The sequence below is a fragment of the Coturnix japonica genome, chromosome 14 (genome assembly GCF_001577835.2).
Source record: "Coturnix japonica isolate 7356 chromosome 14, Coturnix japonica 2.1, whole genome shotgun sequence".
NCBI classification, from domain to species: Eukaryota; Metazoa; Chordata; class Aves; order Galliformes; family Phasianidae; genus Coturnix; species Coturnix japonica.
Window position 1 is genome coordinate 320586 of NC_029529.1, and position 13346 is coordinate 333931.

The 13346-nt window shown below is 39.4% G+C and overlaps 1 protein-coding gene and 1 long non-coding RNA gene across 5 annotated transcripts in view; one reads left to right on the top strand and one right to left on the bottom strand.

Annotated features, from left to right (window-relative positions):
- Window positions 1–13346, top strand: part of SHISA9 (shisa family member 9) — a 170733-nt gene that overhangs the window by 16504 nt on the left and 140883 nt on the right. The window lies entirely within an intron of this gene.
- The window catches only part of LOC107320522, a 44533-nt gene continuing 39545 nt past the window's right edge, over window positions 8359–13346 (bottom strand). For all 3 annotated transcript variants that reach the window (XR_001558299.2, XR_001558298.2, XR_001558297.2), the window contains one exon: window positions 8359–10273. This is a non-coding gene — a long non-coding RNA (uncharacterized LOC107320522). The remainder of the gene's footprint in view (window positions 10274–13346) is intronic.

The window sequence follows — 13346 nt, forward strand, 5'->3', positions numbered from 1 at the left end:
AATTTTAAGAGCCTTTCAGGAACATACTTCTGTAACTGATACATCTAAGAAACATATGTCCTCTTGCACAGTTTAAGGTTATAACTATACTTCTGAGTTCACAGTTTGTAGTATTCTCCAGAATAACCCAGTTATGTTTTACCATCTAATATTTGGCAATTAGAAGAAATGCACATTCAACATATAGGTTTTTATGCACATATGAGCATACACAACAGTGAGAACAGGTGAATGACAAAATTTGTACACCTTATTAGGGTTAGCAGTTATTTACCTAGAAGCATTCATAACCAAGTTCCTCAAATGCAGATGTATTTTATATCCTGAAGAGTTTGCTGTTAACTGTTGTTTTGGCTTTTGCACTCCACAGAAATAGCTAGAGAAAAAAACAAAAGCCCAGCCTTTTCCATGTAGCCCGTTGCTCTTTCAAGGCTTGTTCTGATTATCTCCTATCACTTCTGAATTGCTTTACTGTCTTCTCTTAATGAGTTGTGTTCTTACTGCTGCCTCTTCTGCTACCTCAGGAACAAGTAGTATTTGGTGATGCTAATTTCCACTGGGTTAGAAAGCACACAGATGGCCATTCTGGACAAAATTTGAAAGTTCCACAGGACAGAAAAATATTGCAAGTGTCCTTATTAGTGTTTTGTCTTAACAACAGGGCACTGGGGGTGAGCTGCTTCTGCCATGAATGTGTCCACAAGCTTGTGGACACAGGTTAGAGATGGGTCAAATAGAACCTTTACCCAGGGACATTACTACTCACTCAGGGCTACATACCTGTCTTACTGAGGGGAATCAGTTTTGTTATTAATCCAGAATACAAGATATAAAGGGACAAAGGATGTTTATCTAATATCTTTTGAGCAAAAAAAATCTTCATGCAGTCTACAGGATTCAGTGATAGAGGAACAAAAATGTGCATTCATTGCAAAGAGTAGTGAAGGCTAGGCAGTGGAAACTAGGAAAGTGGTCTGAGAAACCAGGAGGCTGGAAGTGGTTTTCAGGTAGATATGCCTTCCAACTCAGGACAGTCTGGGAGGTTGCAGATGTGGAAAACGCCCATGCCCTTGGCACAGACAGCAGAGCCATTCCTGCTCTTCCATGCTCCTGCTATTTGGTAGCAGAGCTGCTGCAGCTGAACAGCCTCTGCCCACTGCCAGGATGCAATCCAGGCCTGAAGGCTTTTTGCAGGTACTCAGATCTCTGTGTCTGAGCCCTGGCACGTTTTAGGACTGCAGGTGGCAGCTTTCACTTACTGCAGTTGGTCTGAAATTTCACTGGGGAAGTATAGAAGCAGAGAGCTGCACTCAGTGAGGAATTTTCATTCAGGTCTTTCCTCTCATGGAGGAAGGAAGTCCATGTTTGGGAACGACGACTGACCAAGAGCAGACTCAGTGGCCAGCAAGGTTTGGTCTGTGTAAAACAATGTGCTTCTCTGATCCTGCACAAATGGAGATGAGTTCTTGAACATTCTCCCTTTAAAAGGAATGAGGGTTACTGACAGTAATTTTAACAAGAGCTTGTATAGGAAACATCATGAGTTTCAGCGCTGACCAGGAGCTAAAGTGGGGAAGACACTCATAATTTGTGTACCTGGCTCTTTCTTTCGTACCCCTGAACGTCATAAAGGGACAAACACTGTGTTAGATGCAAAGCAGCTCCTGCTGGGGGCAGGGCTGAGGGTCAGGAATGGCACTGCTTCTAGAGCTCTGCTCTACCTCATCAGATAACTACATCCATACATATTTATCATAACTCATCTCTTTTCAAGGCCAAACCTTACCCCAAATCAATTAAAACAGTTTCAAGTTTATAGTCATAGCTCTGTAGCTGAATTGCCATTAAATACTTTACTTAGTTAAATAAACTCTTATAAGGATTTTTAAGCAACGTCATTTGCATTTATAATTCATTACTTCTTTCCCATCCCTTTAAAAATTACTTTTTTGTTCTTGCTTTTTCTCCTTGCTGGATATCAAAGCTCTTAGGAAAAGGGGTCTGTGGAAAGGAATAATTTTTCTCAAAAATAAATCTTAATTATTCATTGTTATATGGAAAAGACCCATAGAAAAATCAGGAAAAGAAGTCAGCATACACTCTGTAGGATAAAACACTTGCAGAAGCCTTATTCATAGATGTTTAATTAAAATAAAGATTTCTTTAAGAACTGTTATGAGCAAAATCTCTGCAGAACAGAGATCTCCTTACTCTCTAGTATCTGTTCAGGAATTGAATTTGCAAGTTTGCACATAAAAGCACAGAAGTAAAATTTTACTTCTGAGTCCACCCCAAGCTATGACTGTGATGGCAGGAGCCAGGGGCCAAGCGTAGATAGTGTTTCTACCAAAATAGTAACAATTACCAGAAACTTTGGGATCTTGAATATTAAAATTAAAATTGTGCTTCTCTGCAGTTGTTCACATTTTTAGCAGATACGTTATAGAAGATGTATACAAAATATAACTTTTATTATTAGGAGGCTCTTCCCCTGACTTGTTCATTATATTAATTTAGCGCACCCACCTAGGAGTTGCATAATACCAATTATCTTTCCAGTTGTGATTCTACACATCTTATAGGGAGGTATAAATAACTGTGCAAATAGATTAGTCGTATTTCCTCTCAGGGTAAGCAATTTATAATAGGAAAAAACAATGCTGCAGGCCTCTTTTCCAGCACACATAAATGACATGCTTTATAACATGATGATCTTGCACTGTCATAGTGTGGCATTTTAAAGCCATTGACATTTACTTAAGAAAATCTAGCTAGAAATATTTGGAAGCTATACCTTACTTCCTACGTGACACCTTATCTCCATTTCTACAAATATAGAGACATAGGTGAAGATGAACCCTGTAATCGGAGACATACAGTTAGTGCTATGCTGGAATGTGGTGATCAACCATCTGCTCCATGCACAGAATTATTTTTTCATTCAGATTTTATAATGACCAGAATTGCACAAACATTTTTTAGAAAACAAACAAACACCCAATTAAAAAAAAACAAACCAGAAACACCTCCCATGTGGTCTACAATAGACAAGACTCTGCACACTAGCACGTCTTCATCTTAATAACTGATAAGGAGTACCACAGGTTCCCCTTGTGTTTCTTAATTTTACCTTAGCAAAGAGTTATATGCTCTGGCTTTCTACAGAATTATCTGTTCTTATATGCTGATCAATCAGCAAACAGAGGAAAAGAACAACTACAGAGTTGGGTCAAATGGGTTAAAAGTTACTACAGGGAGTAACAGACAGATGGACAAAAAAAAACAAAATAAAAAAATCATTAGCTGTGTTCTCTTTTAAGAACAATAAACTCAGAGTTATCTACTGAGAGCAATGATATTCCACAGGGCACTGTCAGCATGAAATTTGGCTTCATAAACCAACTAAGTATTCAGATGGTGCTCTTAGAGCCTATAATAGTCAAATAGAGAGATCTAGTCATCAGAAGTTGGGAATGCCAGAAAAACAAGAAAAGAAGTATAGAAGGATCTGTGACACAGCCCATTCCTCATTGATCAGCTTTCTATCAATCACGATGATGCATGCTTTGTAGGCTCCTCGTTAATTGTATAAGAACGTCTGAAGGGACTGCAGATATACTGAAGGATCAGATCTATCTTACCTTAAACTGCAGGCTCAAAACTTGGCAGATTTATTCATTGCCAATTATTTTTCTTTTGACCTTACTTAATGCTGAGTATGCTAGAAGCTTCCATGTGGAAAACCCAGACAATAGTTAACGCAGTTTAAAAGCAGTATTAACCATTCTTTATGGCTGGCAATGCTCTTGGGAAAGAAGATACTACATGGTTTCAAGCATGGAAAAATGACAAGTGTTCATCAACGTAAGGCTGACTAGCATGATTACAGAGAATTCTTAAGTGCATATTTTTCTGTCTTTATCTCTGTATTTAAAACATTTACTTTCATCACAGACCTGTAGACCACACAGAGTTTGAGACCAATGCACCCTGGAAATTGGTGAGCATGAGCTAGTAACTTTGAAAACATTTTTCTTATACAATTACTGATAGATCTTAACAATTTTGAAGGAATTAACAGAAGAGAAATAATTGTCTTATTTTTCACCCAAGTAAATTAAAACTAGAACATATGCATGTCATACTCCAGAATCAGATGTACCTGAATTCTGGCAGCCACTATGTCATTATTAATACTCATCATCTGAAGAATCCCTTTAAAATATTTTCACAGTTACTTACAGCCACAGACTCCACTATATATGACCTGCATGAGAAAATTGCAGGTGGTATGCAGACTGCTTTCTGTCTTGTGGATTTGATAGCAGTTGCAGCTCCTAACTGTTATTCTCACCAGCTTTCCTTTAAGACAGCACTGTATTCTTTCTTAGCATACAGGATTAAAACGGGCACACACTTTCACTTGCTTTGAAACAGTTCCTGACACCTCATCCTTATAAAAGATGGTGCAGCCTTGCAGCTGACAATGAAGAGATGCGTTTTACAAGAAAGATGTCAGAAAGCACATAGAGTGAGTTCAACTGAAAATGCTTAACAAATGATTTTTTGGGGGGAAAAGGACTCAAAGTTACAGAACTAGGCAATTTGTAAGACCTACATAGCTCACAAAACCTTCAGAGCAGAGAGCAAGCCATCAGCACAGCCTTTCACTCCTTGGGGAATTCTACCTTGGACCAACCATTTCTCACAGTAACACTTATAACAATTTGTAAATGTTTGGACAATAACCATATTTCACTTTTCGTTTTAAGCCACAGATAAGTAATATCAGAAAGAGTAAAGCAAAAATGAGCCTGAAAATCATCTCATTTTACAATGGTAATAACAATTAATGCTTTACTCAGGTGTGACTAAACACAGGCCAGGCAAAATCTTTCTCCCCACCCTGTATCTCAGGGTTGATATCATTGTTCCAGCTCAGTCTCTTTCACTTGATCTGATTCTCTCCCAGCAAAGCTTTTCTTGCTTTCATGTTTGGGATTCTGCTTTAAATGTGCCTGACAGTAGTAATGAGGACATACCACAATTAGTGACAAGGCAAGTATTCTAGAAAAATTCTTCCAGAAGAGATGAAATGAAATACCAAATACTATGTTAGTTTTTGGAAGTGATCACTAATTAGTAAATTTATGTCACGCTCTGTAACTTCAAGGAAAAAACAACAAATGAACACGCAAAGTTATTTAAAGGTCACCATTAAATAAGAAATAAAATAAAATGGTGAAAAGACTTAAAAATGCATGGGAAAAGTATCTTGCTGTTAAAAAGGTAGGGATCCATAAAGACAATATGGGAAAGACAGCATGCATTTGTTTCCCTTTCAGCACCCACAATAGCCAGAAAAATTGTTGTGCATTTTTTAAATCTTGAAGTTCTGCTACCTGGTGAGAATACCACATTTTTTAAAAAACACATAGTTGTGTTTTCTTACATCCTTTAACAATGACTGTTTTTACATATTCTGTAATCAAATATGATGTTTCTCTTCAGTCCCCATTCAATTTATTGAGTTTAGGCCCTTAATGATGTTATGATGTGGAATACCGATGCCGATAAAACCATGACAAATACATATATGATACCACAGTATTCATAGCCACATACATTACTATACAGATTCCTCCAAAGGTCACTTAATATGTAGCATACAGTACATAATATTCTCAGTGCTCCAATGACATGGAATCTAAAGGATAACTGGAGAGCAACTCAGTGCATTTTTCCTCACCCTCTTAAGCAACCCTCATTTTCCTATCCCTTCTGAGCATCAGTTGGGAAAGATCTTGTCCATTTGTTTATATATCTATATAAATCTACTAAAAAAAGGTGCCTCCTGAGAGATACATTTTCTAATATTACACTCAGCTACTCTCATAAAATTCCCTGAACTAACTTCTTATTGTATATTCTGAAACAGGCAGATGTGTTTCAGCAGCAGCAGTGTGATCTTTTGCCTGTAATTTACAGTATTTTGTAATTATCGAATAGATTAGAGCTACAGGTACAGAAAGGTCATGAAATTTGTATCTTCTTACCTTAGAAATTACTGCAGATAACATGTAATTTGCAGTAGCATACTGATCTTGATGCAGAAGCACTGGAAGTCAGGTATTGTCTTTCATTGTCTTTGACAGTCTTTGAATTGCATCCACTGTGTTTTAAATAAATATGCTTGAGATGCGATAGTATAATTTGTATCAGTGTAACACTACAACAATTTCAGAAACATAATACAATAAACACTATCATTGTTTACATAATCAAGATATTCTCATCTAATAACCCACGGATGCTTTTAACAGTCTATTATATCACTTGTGCTAATATTATTACCTACTCTGTGTACACTGAAATGTAATTTGAAACAGCAACAACAGAGCGCTTGGGAGCAGGAAATGCTAACCAAAACCTTCAGGATTTCTGGAGGTCACAAACAACTTTGCAGTCTGTCAGGCTGGGAACTGCTGACTGGGAAATGCTTCCCACTTCCCTCCAATTCCCAATTATTAAAAAACAAACATACAAACAAAACCACAAAATAACACTTTGAAAACATTAGGAATCAGTACCAATTTGGATTTTCTTTCTGGAGGAGAGTGGGAGAAGTACAAGTTTCTAGGATGCATCACACTTCAAATAAGAGTACTGAAATGTTTAGAGAAAAAAGTAAAATGACTATCTAGGCTACTGTATTAAATCACATGCAATTCACTAAATCCTTTGAGCATTAAGTATTCTAGAAAGAAATGAGCCTGCCAGTGTTCTTAATGGTGTCAGTAACCCGCTGTCTTAAGCAGACAGGCTTGCTAAAAACAGAGATGAGAGTGTTCATTAGCAAATGTTTAATTTATGAACACATTTGGTCCTAAGGAATGAAAATAAAGGTCTTTTAAACAGTAGAATGTTAGACTGAATTTTGGGTAGAATCATTACTCTACAGAGTGAAATTTGGGATAGGGTGAAGAGGGCTGCCAGGTGCAATGGGAGCTGCTGTGTCCTCGACTCTCTCCCTGTTACAACATATTTAGGACTAAAACAGTATCAGTGGCATACTGACATTCCCTCACTGTGGGAGAAGGGAAAAGCAAATAGGCAAAGCAGTGATCCACCAGCAACGTGCTCATATTGGTTAGCTTCCACCTGCCACTGCCTCTAAGCTCTTAAATGCAGCACAGAGGGCAGCTGCATCTTTGTGAACTGGCTTCACAGTCATGAATAAATGAGTTTCACAGATAAATCTAGGATCTATAATACAAGTCCTGTAACTTTACCAGCAGTTTCTATCACCAGCACATAGGCTGCAAAGCCAAACTTCTGACTGATCCTTCTATACTGGGTATTGTGTTTCTGTTTTTTCTTGGATGATGAATGCTTGTTTCATTTATCGTTACTTGCTTTGGTATCAGCCATTAATACAAACTAGAACTGTAAAATATGCTGATAATCCTGAGAGTTCTGTTAATCCCTAAGTACTAGTTGGAAAAGGGAAAATACTCATGAAAACAGTGTATGCTGAAGATTTTGCTTTCATGTGAATACAATTAAAGTTATTTCCTCAAGCTAATAGCATAAGTAATGATATGAGGAAACTCACAGACACTATGATTGTGCAGGAGGGAGAGTGTTTTCCTGGCTCCATGTTCAATGACCCAGGTGTATTAAACTGAGCTTCATCTGTTTCTTATGAGACAGAAGTCTACAGTAGGAAACACTGATTCTCCCCTCTGCTAGCTAAACACCTGAAGTTCAGCAGTGAAGCCAAAGGCTGAATTACAGCAGACAAGACTACACTTTCAAAGTTATTTTATTTGTCATTCTGTAGAATTTGTGTGCATATACTTGTCTATCAGTTAACTCCTTGAATATCCCTGTGACTAACACCAATGCTTTTCCTGAAACATTCTAAGATTGACTCTGATAATTCCTTGATTTTCTTTCAACAGCATTCACAAACTGATACAAACAGATTAATAGCATGTTTCTCGAGAGCAAATTAATGCTTTCAAGTTTTCAGTAGTTACCCTAATTTATAAATCATAGACTGGAAGACATACAGTTCTAGTTAATCTTTTAAAACTAAATGATTCCCAAATACTGGTAGTTTATCTATAGCAAATATCACATGTACATAGCATAGCACAAACAAGTAGTGAATACTTGGTAGTTTGGTACAGTGCAGTTTTTATTACCATTAACTTTAATATGATAGAAAGTACAACAGTAATAGAAAAGTAGCACAATCCTGGGCTGCAGCAAATGAGAACAAATACAGCAGCTGTGGACACAGAAACAAAGGAAGAAAAACTACTTACCTTTGGAAGGCCTCAGGCATACAGGGATCTCCAGAGATCCGCTTGCCTCCACTTCCAGGGCTGGGAAGGGGTGGATCCTGACTGAACACGTCTGGTGCATGCACCTGAGCTCCCCTGGGCTGGCACTGCCATCCCACTGGGTGCTTCATTACTGGCCAAGGCATGACTTAAGCATTTCCAAAACAATCCACCCCTTCAGGGTATGAACTGAGCAGGTTGAAGGTAATCTCTTTCCATTACGGTGATCCAGTATACTGCCACACTTTGTGCAATTTCCCCGTCATAGTGTAGATTGACAAAATGTAAGAAACTGATGACTTGTTCATGGTTGAGGTTCATCTCCAGCTTGATTGAAAGCTGCCAATCTTAATATATCTGTTTTCCTTGACTTCAGTGAACTTGGGATTTGGCCCTTTGATAACAGATAAAAGGTAAAAAATATTGCAGAGCCAAAACTGCGTATAGTCAGTAGAGAAAGATGATCAAATTCATCATTATAATACTCAGCAGTTTATAATCTCATTAACATTTACAGAGAACATGCTGTTTTACCTCTGACCTATAAATTCTGGAAAACTCAGGAGAACTGCCACTCTGAGAAATGTTGATGGCAAAGATACTGGGGGGAGTATGGTGAAACCAAGTGGCATGGTTTAACTGTAGTTGCCATTGTTATGAAAGTTTCACGAGACGCAAATGATAAGTTACTGTGCATCTACATAATCAAAGAGCTTGCACAGAGTAGGGTTACATTTAAGAAATTGTACAGGAATGAGGAAGTAAGTGAGCTTAGGTGTTTAGTTTTGGCACCGCAATACTTTTACCTTTTATCTGTTCTCAAAGGGCCCAATCCCAAATTCACTCAGGTCAAGGAAAACAGATTATTAAAATTAGCAGCTTTTGATCAAGCTGGAGACAGACAATGTATTACAAACATAATCTGCACATCACTTACAGGCAACTGATATCTCCTTGCAGCACAGTGACTTACTGAATCTCATTTCCTTCATGGCTTTCTTCTTGATCATGGAATCTGTTGAAGTCCAAGCAGTTGTCTTGCTCCAATTTATAGGAGGGAGAGGAGGTTTTTTGGTACATGTATACCCAGTGTGAGATTAAGAAATAATGGTTCAAATGTTGCTCTGACCAGTTTATTACAAATCTTAATCAGGAAGATGGGAAAGGGGGGGACTGATGATTTAGGGTGATGGGGAAAGGAAGGCAGGAGATAGAAAAGACAGAAAGAGGCAAGAATTGCAGAAAGTGGGTACTGTCAATACCAAGATCCAGCAGCAGTCCTGTTGCATGACATTTTGATGGTCTGAGGAAAAAGTGCATGGAGAGAACAGCAGCAGTGGCGCTGGCCTTGGGCAGCAAGCGGATAGCGGGAAGAAGCCGCAGGGTAAATCTGGGAGGAGGCAGCAGGTGGCAGGCTCAGGAGAGTCTGTCAGCAAGCAGGACTTCTGTAGTGAGGGATCTGATGGCAGACACATTTTGGGGAGAGCAGCAGCAGAGTGGCCGGCCTTAGGCAGCAAGCAGGTAGAGCGCAGAGCAAGTCCAAGAGGGAGAGGCAGGTCATGAGGCTTCTCATGTCAGAAATCTTTCTCTTCTTCAGCATGCAGGTCTCAGGTTGTGAGGAATCCGTTGTCATAAATTTCACTTCATGGTTGCTGATCCCTCTTTTTATCCTCCTTTTTTCTTGCCTATGTAACATCCTTGGGTACTTGGCTAAGAGTCATGTGCAGCACCCCCTGAGATGGCCATCTTCCTTGATGTAAGCCCACACAAAAGACTGCTTCCCAGCAGTCTTAAAAAGAAAGCTGCAGCTTCTCTCTCTCCTTGCCCCAGGCCTTGTTCGTCTGTGTCTCTCAGACTAAGGATTTCTCTTTGACCCTTGATCAGGATTTGCTTGGTCTTGTTCATCTGCGTCCTTCAGCAACCTTTGAGGCAATGGTATAAAAGAATAATCTCTTACAGTAGTCAAGGTAGCTGTCTTAAGTCAGATAATTTCCAGCTTCCTAACGAAAGAGGAATAACATACCTAAATTAAAATTATCACTGCCATAATTCACATGATGTTGTGAAGGGCTTTTGGAAGGGAGGTGCAAAGAAGACATGCAGTGGTGACTTCTGAACATTTGTCCCTGGTCAGTCCTATGCTTCTGCAGTAATCTCCCCCTTCTACACCTTGATATTTTCACCAACCTTCTCAGGCAAAGTTCACTTCCTAAAGTTATCGCTATAGCTCCTGAAGATTCCTTTTACACCTGCAGGGCTGCAGTGCAGACTGTGGACAGGAGAGATGGTTGTGTTGCCAGCATCAGTATGAACTGACTCAGACATGTCAGTGGTCTGAAATCTTGGGCTTTTTAATACATTTGCAGATAAACATACAACTTTGTTTTGTCATAGTTACGCATTTTCTTTGTTATGTTAAATGATGGCATTAATGTATATTATTCAAAGTGCTAGTCCTAGTACTAATTTAAGAGAGAAACAAAACTGCGCACCTACTTTTTTGAACTGTCTTCTGTAGCAAGTTAATTTATGAATACAAAAGACAAAACAAACGTTTTCCAGGTGAGAATCTTCAGGAAATGCAGACCATATACTCACCCTGACCATGTTTGCAGACAACACCAAGCTGAGCAGTGCAGTTGATACACTGGAGGGAAGAGAAGCCATCCAGAAAGACCTGGACAGGCTGAAGAAGTGGACCCACATGAACCCAGTGAGGTTCAACAAGGCCGAGGGCAAGGTGTTGCCCAGGTATTTATACAGACTGGGGGAAGATCTCCTTGAGAACAGCCCTGTGGAGAAGGACTTGGGGGTCCTGGTGGACAAGAAGCAGGACGCAAGCCAGCAGTGTGCACCTGCAGGCTGGATGGCCAACTGTGTGCTGGGCTGCCTTAAAAAGGGGTGGCCAGCAGGGAGTGGGAGGTGATTGTCCCCCTCTAATTGGCTCTTGTGAGGCCCCATTTGCCTGGATCCCCCAGCACAGGAAGGATGTGGAGCTCTTGGAGCGGGTCCAGAGGAGGCCACTAAGATGATCAGAGGGCTGGAGCATCTCTCCTATGAGCAAAGATTGAGGGAACTGGGCTTGTTTAGCTTGGAGAAGAGAAGGCTGCAGGGAGACCTCACTGTGGCCTTCCAGTACTTGAAGGGAACATATAAACAGGAGCAGGAATGGCTGTTTGTGAGGGTGGTCGGTGATAGGCCAAGGGGGAATGATTTCAAACTGAGACAAGAGAGGTTTAAGTTAGACATTAGGAGGAAGTTTTTCACTCAGAGGGTGGTGATGCACTGGAACAGGTTGCCCAAGGAGGTTGTGGATTCCCCATCCCTGGAGGCATTCAAGGCCAGGCTGGATGTGGCTCTGGGCAGCCTGGTCTGGTGGTTGGTGGCCTTGCACACAGCAGGGTGTTTAACTGGATGAGCATTGTGGTCCTTTTCAACCCAGTCCATTCTATGATTCTATGCCAGCTTTGGGGAATGTGTCTAAAATTACACATCAGCTATGCAGTGTGAAGTAACTTGCATTACCTTTTATCAGGTAACCTGTATCAGGCAAAGAGGTAAGAAACTGCCTCTGATCAGTTTTAGGAGGACCAGTGACAGGAGTCAATCACAAGCCAATAGTCTTAAAAGGAATAGCTTATTCTATCTCAAAGGCAAGAACTTTCTAGAAAACTCTCAGAAGGAAGGGATCTTCAAAGAAGGATGTTTCCCTTGTGGCTGATAGAGCTTAAATGTGTTAACTGTTATTACTTTATTTCCTAACATGAATTGGGAGTAAACCTATGTGTGCCAAATGTCTGCACAGTAGTTTCACTGTACATCATGCACTGGAAGTGGAAAGTATAAGTGCTGTTCGAGGTAGCATATGGTGCACGATCCTTTTAGCTTTCTGCTCTGAAGGTGAAGTTTACGGAAACAATATTCATCATTTTCTATTTCTTAAAGTATCAGAAATTTATATCCTGGTTTTGGTGATACACTAAAGCCAACTGGCCACAATTCTAACACCTTTAATCACAACAGCATTAGAGAGTGAAGAACTCAGCAGCATGCACAACAGCAGCTATTCCAGCTGTTTCAGACAGAATTACACAGTGAAGATCTCAACTCTCAAAATTGTACCATTTGCACAACAATCTTGGCCTTGCAAACACAAATAAAACAAAAAACTCTGGTCTAAACATGCTTAAAATTGAATGTATTACTGTTTGTGTTAAAATAAGTGAGTAATTGCATTTAATGAACAATCACTGGTTTTAAAAATAATTCCAAAACAGTAATTTTTGACATGAAATTAAAATAACAAGATAATTACATATACAAGAATATCAAATAAGTAGATCATGTACTGTATACTTCTGAACAAGTTTATGGCTGTGGTTAACTACATCAGTAACATTACTCAATCTGTCACTTCTACCTACAGTGGTCATGGCAGTGTTTTCAGTATTAAATATCACAGCAATTATAAAAGTGAGGAGGCACAGATATTTCCCTAATGATTAAGAGGTTTGCTGCTGCTTATAGAAAACCCCCAGCTACAAAATCTCTAGTCAAATGAACTGCAGATACACAAATCTGAGATTAGCTACAAGATTCTCTAGTTCACCGTAACTCTAAAGAACTCCACTGATTACCAACATTTCTGCAGAATGTTTATATAAATTTACTTTGTAAGGCAATATAACTTAAAGTATTTCAGCATCCCATTCCACAGCATGTATGGCAATAGTTAACATAAGCCACAAGAGGAATGTCTCCTCCCAAAACTTTTACATATCTGCCAAGTGCTCATCCTTTTAACATATCACATGGGGGGTTGGACTCTATGATCTCTAGAGGTCCCTTCCAACCCCTACAATTCTGTGATTTTGTGATTTCATATAAGAACTTCTGCTGATTCATATGGGTGCAAGTGCCCCATCCAGTAGGTGCCAGTGATGCCTATACTAACAAACTATGCAGTATGAAGTAGGTAAAATTAGGAGAGCAGTT